The sequence below is a fragment of the Misgurnus anguillicaudatus genome, chromosome 22 (genome assembly GCF_027580225.2).
Source record: "Misgurnus anguillicaudatus chromosome 22, ASM2758022v2, whole genome shotgun sequence".
Classification (NCBI taxonomy): domain Eukaryota; kingdom Metazoa; phylum Chordata; class Actinopteri; order Cypriniformes; family Cobitidae; genus Misgurnus; species Misgurnus anguillicaudatus.
The window spans coordinates 45,691,783-45,703,265 of record NC_073358.2 but is presented as its reverse complement, the minus strand read 5'-3'; positions in this window follow the sequence as shown (position 1 = coordinate 45,703,265).

The following is an 11,483-nucleotide window of genomic DNA, read 5'->3' as shown; positions in this document are numbered from 1 at the left end:
CAGGTCCCAGCGTCTGTACAGTAGTGCAAGGTGTAAAATCAATACTCAAACACTAATAGTGAGTACAAACTGATAAGTACAAAAGTACGTTTTGTAAAAAAAAAATGGAGAGCCTAAAAGAGGTGTGAGTATTCATTTTCAATTTTTTGTTTAATAAAAAAATTATACACAGTAAAAACAATGAATATAATAAAAAATGTATTAAATTTTTCAGACTGCACTTCATTCAATTCATATTTTAAAAGATGTGTAATTCATCTGAATTTGTACAAAGTAAATCAATCATACAATTATTGGAAGAAAGGATAAAAAGCCCCACCCCTAACTCCGCCCCTAAACCCAAGGTCACTGCACATCGGAAAGCAAGGTCAAAAAAATGGTCCCTAGCTGTCACTAGTTCAATATTCTTTCAGAAAAATCTTTGCACCTAAAGAGTTTATATTACTATCTCAGGGGAACATATTGCTGCGCTAAAAAATGGTGCTAAATAGTACTAAAAGCTTGTAATCATAGGAAACAATTTTTGCAATTGCTTAAAATTCCATGGAAAATGTACTTGAAAAAAGTGCATGTAAAAATAATGCACTATATTTTAAATAAATAAATACAGCCTATTATTTTTAGTCCACTGCCTAGTTTATTATATTTACTAAAATAATTCCAACCAAAAATTATACATTTAATTTCCTTCTTACAAATTTTACATGATAAAATTTAGTTGAATTTACTAAATAATATGTTCATTTAGAATTACTCACCTTTTTGTGTTTTTTTTACAAAAAAAACTAGAATTAATTTTTAAATAGAATTTACTTATTTTCTTTAGTTAAATTTACTAAGCCCCAAAATATTTTTTACAGTTTATGATTGCTAGTCAATTAACAGCTTTTAGTGCTATTAGCACCAGTGTACCAAATGTTTGCATAACTGTACCTAATCGTAAATATTAGGACCTTTTTAAAGTACAGTGCCGGTGACAGCTTGGGGCAATTTTTTCATTTTTTGGGAAGTAGATTGTACTAAAATATACCTAGCCTGGGCCCTAGCCAAACTTAGCCCCACCAACCACATTTCAGGTCGGGAAGTTTGGTCTGGCTTCGCTCCGTTGTGGTGCAACTATGCTCGATCCAAAGCTGGTCGAACCAATCAAATTGTTAGGGAGGGCTTTATACGATGATGGACAGATGATCAACAGTAAAGTAATCAACCACGTTACCAAAGAGCGCTTGTGTTGAATTCGTTTACAACAATAACGGCTGCCACTAGAGAATTAATATGTGAAGATTCTGGCATCGAGTCTGTTCAAGAAGATATAGTCAGCGCGCACGACAACGTGGATATAACTAGCGGTCTATGTCAGCTCCTTTTCGGAAGCCCGTGGATGAAGTTCATCTAACTTACAAATGGTAAGAGATAGTCTGACTGTATGACTTAGTAAATAACTCACAATGTCGTGATAGCACACAGTAAAAAATGATGTGTTAATTTTTTACACATTGTGTGTATTAAAACAGTGATGGGAGTAACATGTTACAAAGTAATTCCGTTGCTGTAATTCCACTACTTTTAGCAGTAATGAGCATGTAACTAAGTATTTTTTTAATCAATTACTGAAATTTAAATGAGTTCGTTACTCGGTACTCTATTTTGTGAAAAATGAACTCTGTGTTGTCCCTAAACTAACACACCTTCTGTGTTATTATTCATTCTGCCGCCCACCACAGTCCTGCGATGTTAGATCAGAAATGTCTTATCTGCAAGTGAAGAGTTTCGTTGCAAAATGAGATAACCACCGTTTTTTTAATTGTTCAGAAATCTCGTTTTTTGGTTGTGCATTCCAATTAATTTCAATGCAACTGCAGTTGGTTTGTTTTGATTTAAACTAGGGATCGACCGATATGGATTTTTCAGTGCTGATGCCGATACCGATTTTTGTTTCATCAGCCTTAGCCGATGACCGATACAGGCTGCCGATTTTCTTGAGCCGATATTTGGAGTCGATACTGGTTTTGCTCACTCAATTTACATCATAAAAATTATGTAAAAAAATGGCATGTTGTTAAAAAGAGATGTTATTAGTTTGCACAGTTCTTACATTTATTGTAGTCTAGGACTAGTCTAATCCCTGTCCAGGAAACCGCCCCATAAAGATGAAAAAAAACCCACTTTGTTCAGCTATGATCAGCTGTTCAGCCGAGCTTTCAATGTTGTCGTGAAAAGGTTGGTTGTTTTTAGTCACATGACCTGCAATCGCTTGCGGGTTCCAGCACTCTGTCTGTAAATTATGCCGGAAAAATCGGCAAACACGGCAGCCATGTATCGGCCGATGCCGATACGCATAAAACTCGCAAATATCGGCCCGATATATTGGCCGGCCGATATATCGGTCTATCACTAATTTAAACCTTCATAACTTAAAAAATACAACTAAGTAGCACCATGAAACAAAATAATAACATGATAACATAATAATAAACATGTCTTGAGAAAAAATGTAAAAAATGGATTTATCTCGTTTTGCAACGAAACTCTTCAAGTGTTCATTTTTAGAGTAACGCGAGTAACGTGAGTAACATGAGTAACAAACTCATTTAAATTTCAGTCATTGTAACTGCGTTACTTGAGTTTTAAAAAATACTTCGTTACATGCTCATTACCGCTAAAAGTAGTGGAATTACAGTGACGGAGTTGCTTTGTAGCGCGTTACTCCCATCACTGTTTTTAGCACAACTTGTGTTGTCCCTTTCATTTATTTTAACATAAAAAAATGCATTAAATGGCATGACACACACAATGTGTAAAAAATGTACACATAATTTTTTACAGTGTAGGTGTCTATGTACATTCGCTAACTCAGACTTAATACAATCATAATGTAAGTCTCATTGTAGCGAAATAACTAACAGTTCAGGTCAGGCTGCAAAAGCACAGATGCCATTTCAATATACGTCACACATTCGGTTGCTCTGATTGGTTGTAGGTCTATCCAATTGAGTTCAGAGACATTTTTTGTCCTGGTAATATATAGCCGCCTCGTAAATAGCTACGATTTGCTAAAATTGTGTAAAACTTTTTTCAGTCCACCTGTCAATAATAAAATATACAGTACATAGTACATCAAATTTATTACACATCTTGAATGTTCAGACACCTTGAACGATATGTTCTCTCTCGTTCTCTCTCTCTCTCACAAACACACACACACACCTCTAAGGAAATATATCACACAATACAGAATAGTAGCCTACTGCTGCGGGGTAATGAGGAGGAGGGCTGGATACAAACCACCTGACTTGAGGAATTTAGTCTGAAACTGCACAGGTGTCAGTCGATGATAATCACAGAGTTTCATCATTACAGTTCATTGCACACTGTGTTTGTGTGTCTGTCTTGGTTTGGCTGGCACTTTAATAGTTGTAGGCATCTGAGAGACCTGCATCTGCTGAATGCTTGTTACATTAAAAACCTAGAGAGAGACAGAAAAAGAGAGAGGGGCAGAGAAAAAGAGAGAGAGAGAGAGAGGAAGAGAGAGAGACCACCCACGGACTATACTGACTGCTAGAGGAGTGATGAGACCCTGAGGAGATCTGAGAACTCCATCTAAAAACAGACACCTAGAGGAAAACTTCTGTATCTCTCTCTCTCTCTCTCTCTCTCTCTCTCTCTCTCTCTCTCTCTCTCTCTCTCTCTCTCTCAAATTTGTCATAACCATAAATGTACATATGTGACCATGTCTGTGAAATCCGGTCTAGGATCGCAATGTAATCATGAGATTAGGAACATCAAAGTTTGATTTCAATTTTTGACATGACCTTACCCAGTCAGTACTAAAGATATTAAAGAATTAAAGATTAAAGAATGTTCTTTACATTATCTAGGATGATTTTATGAAGAAAACACCCAGCAAGCAATTTTGGCTACAACAAGGCTAAATTTGGGCAGTCAGTGAAAGTCTAATAGACGTCTACCATAGCACAAGAAAAGACAATACGTACATGTTTAGAAAAAATGAAAGCAAACACCTTGAACACCTGTTGACTTTGCTTACATGTTAAATTATTATACATCTTCAAGTTATTTTGGCAAAAATGGCATGTAACCAAATTCAAGGTTATTAAGGGTAGAATTGGGTTATTCATAGCCGGACTATATTGGATCTATAGTTAGCCGTCATTTTAATGTCTCAGTTTTTCCTTGCTGGGCAGTAAATTACAAAAAAATCACTTTAGCTGGGTTTTTATATCATATATTGCTAAAGCATCTGCCGCATACATGCTAAGCACAATGGTAACGCTCTACAATCAGGTTGAATTTGTTAATGCATTAGCTAATATTACCTAACAATGAACCATACTTCAACCATACTTTCAGCATTTATAGTACCAATACATTTTTAAAATCAAACAAATGTAACTGTTAAACTAACATGAATACTTGTATTGACATTAACTAACATTAAGAATTTAAGAACATGTACATGTTAATACATTTATTAATGTTTACTAATACAACCTTATTGTAAAGTGTCACCAACAAAATAAAATTAACAATAATCACTCATATTCACAAACTAAAAATGTAAATAATACAAAATGCAATAATGAAATAAAATGAACAGAGTGTAATGGATAAAGTAAAAAAGAGACATGCATTATGACATGCATTGAAAAAATGCCAGATGGATTCCATGCATTTTGAAAGTGGTGATGCATTAACAAGCCACATCATTGTTTGTTTTACCCGTCAGTGCTGTTGGCTGCAAAACCGCTCCTGGTAATACACAACACAAACTTTGGAATGAAAGAGATAAGCTATTAGTCTTTAATTACAAATCTTTTTAAATATAACTTGCATCTTTTCTGATTAAAAGCATGGAGTAGACAGCTCTGCCAGTATATTCCCAAAGGACATCTTTATCGCTCAGAAAAAGAGTCAATTTAATGAGTTTTCTACATAAAATCATCCAACATAATATAAAGAACATTCTGTAAAAATAAAATCTTTATTATTACATGGCACTTTAAAATGCTTGATTCTGATTGGCCAGCTTCAGCATTATAATGTTCTTTCTTTTTAGATAACTACCGCTCAAAACTAATAACACACGGCTGCAAATCAATTTATTGCGCAAATTCAAAATATTGGGTGTTGCTCGTGTTTTCAAAAAATGTGTTTGTTGCGTCAAGTGAACCATGTGCATCAAGTGTTTTGTCAAAATAAGTGCCTGCTGCACACACATCAAAACTGTTTATGACAAAAAATACGCTCACGTTCACAAAATACACGCAAGACACTCCCTTAACACTAAACTCTGATTATGCATGAGATTTTGCGAGTATCTGGCAAACGCGAGTGTCTCTTTTATCATAAACCCTTCAGACGCTTTTGCAGCAGGCACTTATTTTGACAAGACATGTGATGCACATAGGATCACTCCATGCGCAGAACACATATTTTGAAATTACGAACCACACACATGACGGGCTACATACATGTTGCGACGAACTTCGCATCGAGCGCCGCTGTCAATGGCCGACACTGGAGACTTCCCCTGGTTTTACAAACTTAAGCTTAAGCCTATAGCCCGACACTAACACACGTTTGATCTGTCTCAACTGAAAATAATTTGCACTGACAGATCTTAAAATAAGTCTGTGCCAATGATTTGTTTCACCGGTAACATCTTTTTCTAAGGCATGTTTACTGAAGATGCTTAAACATCTTAATTTAATCCTGGCTTTAGCTAAGCCTTGTCTGTGAAACCAGGCCTTTATCCTGGATTTCACAGACAGGGTCACATTTATCAGTATATGTGTTCCCTAGGGACTGAACCCATGACCTTTGCATTTCCCCATCGCCCCATTGTCTACTTCAAGAATACAGTAAGATTATTGAGCTGTAAAACTGATAAATTTGTTGCGGATGAGTTTGATGAGAGAGTTTTTATATTGAAATCCCCTATTTTAGTACAGTATATACTGGAAAATATGAGCACAACCTTTTGGCAACTTTAGAAGAGATACACGTGAGAGTTATTTTTCAGAGCAAAATAATCTGGAGGAAAAGTCTCAAGTTGCTCTTGCGTTTCTTTTTGACGGCGTCCAGGAAAATCTATTAGCTAGATATGTAAGAGACCTCCTTTCCTATGCCTCATCATCTGTCCGTAGGTTCGTACAACCTAAACAGTTAGTGACAGACTCTTTTAGCGTCTTAATTACAAGCTTGTACCTCTGAAACTCTCCCCTGCAGAAACATCCTAACCTCCGGGCAGGGGTCCTCCTCCGCGGGCCTGACCCCTGCCGCTGGGGGTCCGCATTCTCAGCATGCACTCAGCCTCTGCGATCCGGCTTCCTCTCTTCGCCGAGAAACCAACACACGCCGTGGCCACTGAAAGCAAACACCCGCTGCTGGTTTAAGCCGTAGGAGCTCATCTGCATCAGCAATAATGAGTTTGCTGTGCCGAGCCAGGATAAACAACCGAAACCGCTACAGAAAATCCAGCCCTGATTCAGCACGGCTTCTAAAGCCATCACAGACCAATTCATCACCGGGGGTTTATTTATAGGGCCTAAAATTGGGGCTTTTACAAGCCATAAACATTATTTGCCTATACATGAGAATTAACCTATGACATGTAGTATGTTTACTCATACTATACGGTATAAAAATGCTGCATATGTGCGTCTTGATGTTTTTATGCTTCACGGCAGAATCATTTGTTTAAAAAACTTCAAATGTCTGGGAAATGTTTTTATATGCACCATTAAAAAGCATTTTCCACCAAACCCTAGTGTAGAAATTTTAGACAAGGTGATGCTAAGAGCATCAACCCAACAAGTGCTTCTGCAGATCACTACAATTCAGGACTCAAGGGTCAGATGAGGACATACAGATCAGGAACTTGGCCAACGTGGCATGACCACAAACAGTGATTACCTACCAACACTCTCAGTCCAGCTAAAATAGACTGGAAAGAATTTCACACGCACATGCCCAAGTCAGTTTTCACAAGGTGGTTCGCACAATATGGAGATTTCAACTATACAAAAATAAATCCTCGTGCAACAAATAAATAAAACCACACACACTGACACTGGGGCAGTACCCTTTCAAAATGTCCAGCTTTGCACCTAAAGGAGCGGTTTTCTGGACAGGGATAAGACTAGTCCCAGACTAAAATAAATGTAAGAGCTGTCCAAACTAAAAACAACTTGCACTGACAAAGCAGTGGTTCTCAACTCCGTTCCTGGAGGCCCAACGCTGTGCACATTTTGTTTGTCTCTTTTATCTGACAGACTCAGTTCAGTTCAGTTCATGGAGATCTCTTCTAATGAGCTGATGATTTAAATCAGGTGTGTTAAATAAGAGAGACATATGCTGAGTCCCATTTCGCCTACTTATACTACGACCTAAAAGTATGTACTGTTTTTGTGAGGAAAACGTACATACTTTTGAGTGTGTAGCAAAAGAGTATGCACGTTCTGGGACATACTTCGGTGACGTCATGCAACGGGAACGAAAACGTGGTTGCCTAGTTACGCACACCGCGACTGTCACCAATATTTCATTCATTCTTATAACATATGTCCTATATAATTTTATTTACTATTCCCATCTTTTTTTCTCATCCTTTTTTTCACAATACATTTTACAATGTGTTCTACCAAGTTGAGGAGTGAAGCAGAGCGTCATTAGACCCAAACGCAGGTCGTTTGGGAGGCATGTGGTTCTGACGTTCATGTCAATGTGTGTAACGAAAGCTACTTATTTTAAAGTCAAAATATTTAAAGTTTATAGTATAACTATTGTTTAACGTATTTTACACTTAATTTTATACTTATGTATATAACTCAAAAATACCCAGATGAAAATTAACCATTCTTTTACTATAGTAAAAGTGTAGTAACCATGTTTCTTTAGTTGGACAAATAAAGTTAACATTTGTACAGCCACAGTATTACTACAAATACGCAAGAGGGTCAGTGTGGTTAATCTCCTTAATTAGCCGTTAGAGTGTGCATTGATCTAGGAAAATAGTAGACCATCCGGGTATCTTTGGGATACTCATTTCAACATACTACGATTTGGTACGTACTAATTCTAGTTTCGAATACTATTTAGGACGGATAGTATGCGAATTGGGACTCAGCAATACAAAATGTGCAGAGCAGTGGGCCTTCATGAATAACGTTAAGAACCACTGTCTTAAAATACATCAGTGCCCTTTGTTTTGCCTTAAAATGCAAGCTAGTAATGTTTTAGTAAGGAATGTTTGTTAAAATAGTTATGTTTCCTAATTAAACTACGGTCTAGTCCTGGCTTAAAGGAATAGTTTCGTAAGACCTCTGTTCATCTTCGGAACACAGTTTAAGATGTTTTAGATTTAGTCCGAGAGCTTGTTGACCCTTCATTGAAAATCTACGTACGGTATACTGTCCATGTCAAGAAAGGTAATAAAAACATTATAAGAGTAGTCCATGTGACATCAGTGAGTCAGTTAAAATGTGTTGAAGCATTGAAAATACATTTGGTCCAAAAATAACAAAAATTACCACTTTATTCAGCATTGTCTTCTCTTCTGCGTCTGTTGTGAAGCGCATGCGTGATACTAAAGTCACGTGACTGCAGTGACGCGGATGACGTGTTATCTGGTCCGCCCCAGTTTATTTTGTGCACCCGGGCTTCGTTTACAGTCTGAGGGAGATGCACGGTATAAGTTTGGAAAAAAAACTTTGCAAACATGTCTGAGGATAACACGTCATCCGTGTCACATGACTTTAGTCTCGCGCATGCGCTTCGCAACAGACACGGAAGAGAAGGCAATGCTGAATAAAGTCGTAATTTTTGTTGTTTTTGGACCGAAATGTATTTTTGATGCTTCAACAGATTCTGGCTGACCCACTGATGTCGCATGGACTACTTTGATGATGTTTTTATTACCTTTCTGGACATGGACAGCACACCGTACATAGATTTTCCATGGAGGGTCAGAAAGCTCTCGGACCAAATACAAAACATCCCAAACTGTGTTCCGAAGGTGAACGGAGGTCACACGAGTTTGGAACGACATGAGGGTGAGTCACCAATGACATTATTTTCATTTTTGGGTGAACTATCCCTTTAAGGTTATCCCCGTCTGGGAAACCACCCCATAGAGTTCATATTAGTGGCTCAGAGGTACATATTGGTATCAAAGAGAGCGTATTAATTCAAAATGAACTTCGATAAGAGTTCATTTTAGTATTTCAAAGGTATACTGGTACCAAATGTATACATATCTGTACCTAATGGTACACTGTAAAAAAATACACAGCATATTTGTCAAATCAATATGTATTTTTATGGTAACTTTAACTTAAAAAATTAAGCTAATCAATTTCAACTTGATTTTATAAGTTATGTCAACTTTTCACAAGCCAAAACTTAAAATAGTAGATTGAATTGACTTGCAAAAGCAAGCATGCTGCATTTTTTAACAGTGTACCCTTTATAAAGAGTACTGCCCAGTATCATTATTGTTTTTTATGAAAATCGCCTGTTTCACTTCGTACTAATTAGCCAATTTGTAAAATACGTATGAATTCTTGTGAGATCAGGTTGTATGTTTCAGCAGGAAACTGGGCGACTGAGATCGCAGGGAAAGATGGCAAGGGGTTAAGGCCGCTGACTCTCACAGCAGTCTATTGACACTCGCTGAAACCCTGCAGGCTCCACAGCCTCATTTGCATCAGTAAACACTGACGAAGATCCTTCAAAGCACTGTAGCAATGAGCAACCATGCTGGAATGCATGCGTGCATGCTTTTATTTATTGATTCTCGCTCTGATGTAAATTACCTTTGAAATATGCTTACAACACTGCAGTACTGACCCAATATATAGGGGTGCGCGGGGCAAAAACTAACGCGGGGTTAGTTGCAACATGGACCGTTTACATTGTTGCACAGGATTGAGCTATTTGTTTTTTCCATATTGTTTTCAAGCTGCCAAAAGACACAAAAAGACGCAAAGTATTGGAAATGTATAATGTATTTCCATAGAGTTATTGATGAAACAGTGGCATGCAAGTAAATTTTTTCATCATATGTTTTTTTTCCAGTTTCTGAGTTGTGTGTGTAAGATACCAAATCCAATGCTATGTCATATTAATCAGTGTCTTGTTGACTAAAACATAGCATCGTTTTGAAATATGTCTGCAGCCCTGTAGCAACTTTTTTGTGGGCTTGAAAATATTTTGACCCAGTGGGGTTAATTGTAACGCTGTGTTACAACTAACCCCTCAGCACTTACGATATGAAAACCGCTAACGTTAGCGTAATTCTTGCCCTTGTTTTAAATAGACTACACACAAATGATTGCTGGCTGCCAACAAAATAAATGTGCCTGTCTTATCAAAAACTGTGTGTCAAATTGTATTTTTGTTCATATCTTTAATATTGAGTGAATAAGGTCATGTCAAAGAATAAAATCATAATGAAATTAATTTAATGCTCATTATCTCAGAATTTGATTTTGAGACTTTAGTATGTTTTTTACAGACTGGATCACATATAAAAATGTTTTTTTGTCATAATTGCTTTTTCTCAAATATTTAGACATTTGTATCCATTTATTATTGAACTATGGCTAGATGAGGGATGAATAGTGTAGATACCTGTCTATTATAGACAGATAGTATATAAACAATATCCACTTCAAGTAAATGGGTGATTCTCACGAAAACTTGGTTTTAAAAATGTCAAGCATGAAAATGTAAAAATTGCTTAAATTTACTTTTTTTGCCACCAGACATTGAAAAACAAAGTCTGGAGTAAATGGGAACATTAATTTAAAAACTTTTACTTATCATTTAACACTTTTTGTAACATAATTTAAAAAATTAGTCCTAAAAAATCTCATTACCGCAACAGTCAGAAAACATCAACACTGACATATTTTCAAAATGACATGACAAACCTGAAAGAACATAATTTGGAGATTCTCCACATGCATTTAAAATCAAAGTATTATGCTTCTATTAATTAAATTAACATTTAATAAGCATCTGTTGCGGTAATGATAATCAAAATGTTGTGTAAGCATTCTGACAAGACAATATTTCAAATTAACTGTAAAAAAAATGATCTTACCTGGTAGCCATCTTGAAGTAACTGGTCCATGTGCTTGGTCACTCAAAATCAAACTTTATTAAAATTCTGTATGTGTGCTTAAACTGTTCTCAAAAAGTGTTGCGGAGGATGAGAACATCAAGCATGGACACATCATTTTCCTAATTTTTTTTCATTATTATTATACATGAATATTCAGTCAATATTTTTTCTGTCATCTAAAGTAGTCTAGCAAAACATCCATTTATTTTTTTTTCTTAATATTTTTGTGTTAATTTGATTAAATAACAACATAACGCATGTTCAAACACAGCCGGACACATTGCGGTAATGAGAATTTCAGCAGAAAATGAGATAAAATTTCCAATTATAAATT